The sequence below is a fragment of the Herpailurus yagouaroundi genome, unplaced genomic scaffold (assembly GCF_014898765.1).
Source record: "Herpailurus yagouaroundi ecotype Mexico unplaced genomic scaffold, PumYag 163, whole genome shotgun sequence".
Lineage (NCBI taxonomy): Eukaryota > Metazoa > Chordata > Mammalia > Carnivora > Felidae > Herpailurus > Herpailurus yagouaroundi.
This window is the reverse complement of record NW_024412404.1, coordinates 50,615,021-50,623,046: the sequence shown is the minus strand read 5'-3', so window position 1 is coordinate 50,623,046 and position 8,026 is coordinate 50,615,021.

Sequence of the window (8,026 nt, the reverse complement as noted above, 5' to 3'; positions counted from 1 at the left end):
AGCCTTGCTTGGCTCCCCGCCCACCCCACTCCCACCCTCCAGCCAGGGGCACCATCTACTTGGAGCACCTGTGAAGGTGAGGGCCAGGTGAAGGGTAGGGGCCAGGGAAGCCTGATGTAGGGCTTTGAGGGTTGCCTACGGGTGATTTTTCAGAAAGAGAGAGAGAGAGAGAGAGAGAGAGTGTGTGTGTGTGTGTGTGTGTGTGTGTGTGTACTGGAGAGAAAGAGAGAGGAGAGAGAAAAACCAGCTATCTACCATTCACATCCACCCGTAAGACTGGGTGTCAGCCAGCCAGGGGGGGCCCAGGAAACCAGCTCCTATTCTTTGGATATTGTGGCCCTTCAAGAATAAAAACCAAGAAGAGAGAGGCCCAGGGAGCGAGCTAATTACACCTACCAAGTGACAAATCACTTGGAAAACATAAATACGTTTTCAAGGACACTCCTCCACTAACGAAGCTAAAGTGTTTTTCTTTCAAACCCCAGCAAGAAAATCCAAGGGATGAAACAAACTTCGCTTATTTTCGTTTCTACTCAATTACCTGCTAATGGAAAAAATCTGGCACCAAGCGTAATGAGGCGGGCATGAGCTCACTGGCGCGGGGGTCGGCGCTGTCAGGAGGCTACAACAAGCCGGGCATTTATCTGCCTCTCTATAACCCTTTTCAAACTCGCTGTCAGGGAGCCCACGCTGAGCAGGCCGGAGAGGAAGGCCTTGGAAGCTGCTCCAGGCCTCCGAGGCCCTCTGGGAAAAGGAAAATTGTTGTTGGCAAGTCCGCCTGGCTCCAGAAATTGATCCAGAGCCCCCCACTTGTCCGAGCAGCAGCAGACAGAGCTAAGAATTTTGTTATAATTAAATAGAGTGCTGATTGGTTGCTGGAGGTGGTCTTGAAACTGGTGTTTAAAAAGCAGAGGAGAACAACGGTTACTATTCATAGGAAAAGCCCAGAGTCTTAAAAATCCATCTGTTTCATTCCCAAATTTAGGCCAAAAAAATGCTCACTTGCTGTCTTTAAAAATACCACCTGCTTTGCGATGTTGTATAATGTGCCATTATATAAGGTGGAGGGGGGCGTGGGGGAGGGCGGGCGTGGAGGATGCGGCAGGGTGGGCCCAGCCCCTTTCTGAGAACGGAGGCCCGGCTGCAGAGGCCAGGCAGGCTCCTCCCAAGTCCAGTGCCCTCCTCCTCAGAGACCCGACTGGGCCTTGAGGCGGGAGGAGTGAGACTTACCCAGCATCACCTCAGCAAGCTGCACTCAGGAGCCCCCCAGTGCCAGGCCCCGGCAGTTACAGACCTCTATCCTCCACCCACCTGGCCTCCGGGGCTGAACATCTGGGGGCCGCGTCTAGGCCTGGCTGGGGCTGTGATCTCACGCCACCGCTCACCACAGCTGCGGTACCAGGTGAGGTCACAGCTCCTGGACCCAAGGAAGGAGAAGCATCCAGGCCCCCTCAGCCCCGGTGACAGAGTCCCTTAGTGCCCGCTTGCCACGCATCCCCCTAACCCCAGGGGCTGGCAGCCACGGGACACAAGGGCCCCCACGGAACAGGTGGGCAGATGTGTCAGTCCAGCCTAGTCCTAACAACTTTTCCCCAACCTCAAAGAAATGTCAGGGCTCAGTTCCTCCTGAAGACTCTTCTTCACAGGTTAACTGAAGAGAATTGGCTCTGTAGTCGTAGGTCGCATTTGAGCCACTTTTCAGCTGACCGATGCTACATGTGTCACTTAGCTCCTTCCCGTGACAATGGACAGGGGATAGCTTCTGACATAGCATTTGGGGCCAGAACAAATAGCACATGCTGTCCTAGACGCCAGGGAGCCTAGTCTGGTGCCTGGCAAGCTGGAGGTGCCCACATACAGCTGGAGAGCCCGGATCTGGTCCTCTGTCACCGTGGAGTCACAAACCCGGACACGGACCCAAGGTTGGGAACAAACCTCGGAGCTGGCCGCAGAATGAAAATTCCCCACATCAAAGCCAAAGCAGAGAATTCAGGCAGCAGGCAGTCACTAGAAAGATCTTGGTCTAGATTGGGAGGAATCATGGCATCTAGCCCAGCCTCTGCCAGCACCCAGCTGTGTGGCTTCAGGTAGGAAGACGACGCTCTTGGGGCCTCTTGTCTTCACTTTCTTTGGTCCGGTCCTTCTTCCAGCTCTTAGAGACGAAACAGTCTGACTCTATTGCCTGCCAAGCCCTCCTGGAGTTCCTACCCAGAAGGATAGAACTTACCTGTTTACACGCCTTTCTCTTGGGAGTTGGGATGCCCCAGGGAGGATGGGGCTAAACAAGAAACCCTTCCACTACCTTTGGCTGACACCAAAAGTAGCCTCTAATGTCACTAACATGCCCACGATTTCCTACTTACACCCCCCACCCCCCTGGTCAATTCTTGCACCCTGGAAAGCACGCACAGATACCAGAGTGGTTTCTAGGAGGGTATTCTCTGAACAGTTAACAGGATTTTAATCGGGTTTTAGTATCATTTATCCTTAGAGGCCATTCCAGAAGCCCCACTCCATCCACTCTTTTCACTGTCAACTTCCTTCCATACTTGATCTCATAAAGCTAACAGGAATCTGGGGGAGGGGGTAGGCGGCGCAGGGTTCATTGGAAGTAGCAGCCATCACTGCTACCTTTAGAATCCAGAGGAAGTTAGCATTGCTTCACCTGAATTCTTCATAATCCCATAAATCAAGTGAATAGGGGGCATTAACATTTTTTTCAAAAGGCTTGTTTCAGGACTTTTAGCCATGGTGACTCCCTCCTCAGGCTCCATGCTGTAGACCATATATGGTAATCATAGCTACAGTCTTTTATTACCTGTTCCATGCAAGACACACAACCGAGAGGCCCTTTGTCCCCCTCACCCATCCTGTGTTATCTTCACTATTTCAGTGCAACGGAGAATATACCATCTCTGAGAAAAATCCAGAGGAGTTGACAGCATTGCATGAGAATGACCCTTCCATGGTATGAAAATCACAGTTTCTTCATTCTACTATTGACAATTAGGCTGTATCCAGTTCTTGGCCATTAGGAATGAAACTGCTATGGTCTTCTACCAAAGTTAAACATAGACTATTTGGATATCCTTTTTTGTCAATTACCTAGTCCTGTTTGGTTTCGTTTTGTTTTGCTTTCTTTTGCTTTGTTTTTGCCCACTTTCAATTCATTAAGCTTCCTTCTCTTGTGATGTTTAGGAATGTTGCTCTTAGTTCTGGGGTATTAGTCCTTTGTCAGATAAATGTGCTACAAGTATAATCTAACCGTGGCCCGTCTTTTCAGCCTTGAAATGAGTTCATAAGAAACGCTCTCAAAAAATTAAGACTAGACAAGGATTTTCTTAATTTGATCTACAAAACAGGAATCTACAAAAACAGCTGATACTATGCTTAATGGTAAAATAGTGAATGTGTTTCCTTGAGTTCAGAAGAAAGACAAGGACGCCTGATACCAGCCCTCTTATTCAACTTTCTATTGGAGGCTCTTGCCAGCACAATAAAGAAAAAGAAAAAAAAGCAAGGAGGAGAGTATACGGATCAGGAAGGAAAAAATAAAATGGACGGTATTTGCAGATAAAATAATGGTGGGAGTAGAAAAATCCAAAAGAAGCTAGAGCTAATCTGCTAGAATTTACGTGTGAATTTAGCAAGGCTGTTGGAGGAAAAGGTCAATATACAAAAGTCAAATAGAATTCTACACACTAGCAACAATCAGTGAGGACACAGAAATTTAAAAATAGTTACGGTAATTGCAAAAAACCACGAAATATCTAGGGGCAAATTTAATTCAAGACATGCAAAACCTCTTTCCATAGAAGTAGAAGACATTCGTTATGGGCTGAAATGCATCTACCTCCATCCCCACCCCCAAATAGGTAAATAAAGTAAAAGAAGGTCATGTGGGTGGGTCTTAAGCCTATAGGTGTGGTGTTCTTATCAGAAGAGAACTGGAGGTGCCTGAGTGGCTCAGTTGGTTAAGCATCCGATTTGGCTCAGGCAATGATCTCACGGGTTCATGAGTTTGAGCCCCGTGCCGGCTCGACGCCGACAGCTTGGAGCCTGCTTGGGATTCTCTGTCTCCCACTCTCGCTCTGACCTCCCCCCACCCCCCCACATTCGTGCATAGGTTCTCTCTCTCTCTCTCTCTCAAAAATAAATAAACATTAGAAACGGAGAATTGGATACAGACACACACACACAAAAGACCATGTTAGGACTCAGCAAGAAGGCAGCCATTGGCAAGCCAAGGAGAAAGGTTTTGGAAGAAACCAAACCTGCCAACGACTTGATCTTAGACTTCTAGCCCCCAGAACTGTGAGAAAATTAACTTCTGCTGTTTAAACCATCCCATCCGTGGTAGTTTGTTGTGGCAGATCTGGCGAATTTATACAGTCTTGCTGATGGAAATTAAGAAATACACAAGTAAATGGATAGGCCATTCGCGGATGAGAGGACCCAATATTGTGAAGATGTCAGCTCTCCCCCAATTATTACAACAGATTTCATTGCGATCATAATAAAAAAATGCAGCAGGTTGTGTGTTTGTGTGTGCGTGTATGGAAATTCACAAGCCAATGCTAAAATGTATACGGAAATACAACGGGCCAGGAAGTCATGATAATCTTGATGGGGAACAAAACTGATCTGATCTCATCAGATAGTAAGACTTATTACGAAGACACAGTAATTAAAACGTGGTATTGGCACCCAGGCAGAAAAGATTGGTGGCATCGTGTCAAGAAACAGATCCGCAATCATACTGCCATATGGATTATACGAGGTCAACCAGATGTATGTTGACAGAAAAATAACTCTGGGGCAGTTGGCTGACTCAGAAGGTAGAGCGAGCGACTCTTGATCCTGGGGTTGTAAGTTCGAGCACCGTGTTGGGTGTGGAGATTACTTAAACATAAAAATTAAAAAGGATTAGGAAAAAAAACACTCTGACCCCCACCTCATATCATACATACACCAAAATCAATTCTAGGCGGATCATACGACCTCAATGTGAAAAGTAAAACAATAACGCCTCTGCAAGAGAGGAGACTGTGCTCGTAAGTTTGGAGTGATACAATATTTAAGTCGGATTTAAACACACTAACCTGGGCGCCTGGGTGGCGCAGTCGGTTAAGCGTCCGACTTCAGCCAGGTCACGATCTCGCGGTCCGTGAGTTCGAGCCCCGCGTCAGGCTCTGGGCGGATGGCTCAGAGCCTGGAGCCTGTTTCCGATTCTGTGTCTCCCTCTCTCTCTGCCCCTCCCCCGTTCATGCTCTGTCTCTCTCTGTCGCAAAAATAAATAAACGTTGAAAAAAAAATTTTTTTTTTAAAAATAAACACACTAACCATAAAATAAAAGATTTTGATAAAGTAGACTTCACGGACATGAAAAACGTACGCTCATCAAATGACACCCTTAAAAAAAAAAAGTGTCATTTACTCATTAACAATATTTACTGAGCACTTACCAGGTATCAGACTCTGCTCTGAGCTCTGTGGACAGAGGGGAAGCAAAGAGACACCACCCCTACCTTCCAGAAGCTTAACTCCTAGAGCAGGAGTTGGCAGACTCTTTCTGTGAAAGCCAAATAGTAAATAGTTGGGGGTTTACAGGCCCCAAGCCATCTCTGTTAAAGTAATTCTTCCCCTTCTTTTGCGACTGTTGAACAAATGTCAAATTGCCCCTCCCGGCTCTACAGAAACGGGTCCCAGGCCTGGTTTAGCCTGCCGGCTATAATTTGACAATCCCTGGTCCAGAGAGAAAGGAAGAATGACCATTTGCGGAAAAACAGATAAATAAGTGATAAATAAAAAAAAAAAAAAAAAAAAAAAAAAACAGATAAAAAAGCAAATAACTTCACAGCTGTGTGTGTGACATGTGCAAGGAAGTGTTAGGAGGGCAAGAGAGGGGTGCTCTGATAAAGAAAAAAAGGGACAAGAAGGAAGGAGGGCGCTCATTCACACCTGTGTGCTTCTCGACATTTCCCAGCCTCCCTTGGACTTAGGTTGACCTCACAACTGAATTCTCTTCCATAGAATACAGGTAGAAGTGATGGTCATCGCTTACGTGTCTGTAAAACGTCCTGGTGATCTTGCTTTTCCTCCCTCTTCCACAGGACCGGGAGACGTCTCTGAGACGGCTGAGAAGTAAACCCTTACTGTATAAAGCTACTGATATTTTAGGGTTGGTTTGTTATTATAGCACAGTGTAGCCTAATCTGATTAATATAGATTTCATTTAAGCTGAGAGATAAGAAGGGGCAAAGCTTCTGCTTTGTTTTGTTTTTAATGTTTATTTTTGAGAGTGAGAGACAGAGCACATGTGGGGGGGGGGGGGTGCAAAGAGAGGGAGACACTGAATCTGAAGCAGCCTGCGGGCTCTGAGCTGTCAGCGCGGAGCCTGACACGAGGCTTGAACTCACTGACAGCGAGATCATGACCTGAGCCAACGTCGGCCGCCCGACGGACTGAGCCACCCGGGTGCCCCGACTTCTGGGTTTTTTTCTTAATTCAGTTTCATTTTATGTCTTTATTTTTTTATTTTTTAATTTTTTTTTCAACGTTTTTATTTATTTTTGGGACAGAGACAGAGCATGAACCGGGGCAGGGGCAGAGAGAGAGGGAGACACAGAATCGGAAACAGGCTCCAGGCTCTGAGCCATCAGCCCAGAGCCCGACCCGGGGCTCAAACTCACGGACCACGAGATCGTGACCTGGCTGAAGTCGGATGCCCAACCGACTGCGCCACCCAGGCGCCCCCATTTTATGTCTTTAAAATGTTGGCCTCGATCCACTAAATTGATTTCCTAACCTATCACAAGGGGTTGCAACCCACAAGCCCAGAAACAGATATAATATGTATATACGACATTATAATAGGTACACTTCTAATTTTCTTCCAATTCTAGGAACCTACATATTTTGGCACTGAGTCCAAAATAGCTCAATCCATGTAATTATCGACTGTCTTTATTGTTATTACATGCACAGAAACCAGACTGAGGAAAAACAAAAAACAAAAAAACTCCTGAAAAGACAGGGAGAGAAAACACATGTTGCCTCCCAGCGAAAGCCTTTCACAAGGTCCATGAACGAGATGAACTCCACCCTCTGTCTCTCTCCAGCGACTCAGATGGTCTGTGCCTTTTGTGAAGAGCGGTATAGCATCGTATTCAGCGATGCTAGCTCCTGGGGTAGGCTGCCGGGGTTCCAATCCTAGGCTCACCATTTCCCAGATCCACGGCCTTCAGGAAACCACTTCACCTCCGTAGGCCTCACTCTCTACCCTTGTCAAATGAACAGAAGAGCGGTTTCTATCCCACGGGGGTTAAATGAAAAACACAGGTGGAGTTTCTAGCACACCCTCTTGCCCTCATCCTTGTATAAAGCCACTTTCCAGATGAGCAGCTTGTCCAGGCCTTGGGGATGTTGGTGGCCTTTGTCCCGTAAGAGGGTGCAGAACTCGGCTCAGAGGGAAAAACCAAGCCCAGAACAGCATCTGGTGCAAACAGGTGCTCGAGGATTAGTCGTTGAATGAACCAGTGAATCAACAACGGGCTTACAGCTCAACTAAGAGCACTCACGAAATGCCACCTTAAAAAAAAAATCGCCAAACTCCAGAGTCGGAATCGGCCGGTGCCCATCAGACCCACACCGGGCCTCTGCCGCCGCCACACGCCTGGGAACGCTGGGCCACATCTGAAACGGAAGATGAAGACGCCAACCACAGATGGGGATTCTTGAGAAAGTCAAATCTATGCCCTGTTTTTCAGTGATTCCCAGCCCGGGCTCCTGGCATTTGCTCGAGCCACCATTCACAAGAGATTCCTCAGCTATTCCCTTGTTTCTTTCCAAAGGGCTTTAATTAAAAACACATTTCCATACCACAAAAAGCACTCCAGCTAGTGCTGTGGCCTCCCAAAGAGAAGAAGCCATTTTTATGGAGCCATCGCGTTTCGGGCGAGATGGCGAACTGTCGGTGAGTCACAGCGTCCCGGGGACCCTCAACCCGAGATGAGTCTTCCACATC